General features: G+C 49.6%; 1 non-coding gene across 1 annotated transcript; it reads right to left on the bottom strand.

Annotated features, from left to right (window-relative positions):
* Nucleotides 1–221: 221 nt before the first annotated feature.
* Trnat-ugu (transfer RNA threonine (anticodon UGU)) lies at nucleotides 222–296 on the bottom strand. Its single transcript has one exon. It is a non-coding gene; the product is annotated as a tRNA-Thr (tRNA).
* Nucleotides 297–696: the final 400 nt, after the last annotated feature.

The raw sequence follows: 696 nt of genomic DNA, 5'->3' as shown, positions 1-696 counted from the left end.
TTTTCGGTGAGTATGTTTGCATGCATTCTGCAGTATGAATCATTTTGAGCACGTGCGACACGGGACGAGTTATCATCTACATCTATATGGATACCCTGCAAAACACATTTAAGTGCCTGGCAAAGGGTTCATCGAATCACCTACACAGCTGATAATTAATTGAAACCCTCAGCTGCCGACAGGTGTTGTTGATATACTTCGATGGGGACAGCTGAAAAGTGTGCCGCTACTGGGACTCGAACCCAGGATCTCCTGCTTACAAGGCAGACGCTCAATCCATCTGAGCTATCGAGGGCACAAATGAACAGCAGGACTGCAGGAATTTATCCCTCGCACGCTTCCCGTGAGACTCACACCCCGAACCGCCCACAATCCGATTACGTAATGTACTTAATAGGTATTTGTCCATCCACTCATTACTGGCTCACACTAAGGTGACGATTCCCGTAAGATTTCCGGTAGCCTGTGCGCATTCGCACAGACGAAGGTCAATGGCTGGGTGACGTTTAACCATAGATATGAAGATAGTAACTGTTCTAGAAAGAACAGGCGCCACTGACGACCGTACAGCTCTTCTAGAATACATGATAGACCGGCCGATGTGGCCGAGCGGTTGTAGGCACTTCAGTCGGGAGCCACGCGACCGCTACGGTCGCAGGTTCAAATCCTGCCTCGAGCATGGGTGTGTGTGATGTC

Source organism: Schistocerca gregaria, unplaced genomic scaffold, assembly GCF_023897955.1.
Source record: "Schistocerca gregaria isolate iqSchGreg1 unplaced genomic scaffold, iqSchGreg1.2 ptg000620l, whole genome shotgun sequence".
Classification (NCBI taxonomy): Eukaryota; Metazoa; Arthropoda; class Insecta; order Orthoptera; family Acrididae; genus Schistocerca; species Schistocerca gregaria.
Note: the sequence above shows the minus strand (reverse complement) of the source record. Positions and strands in the feature narration are given on the sequence as shown.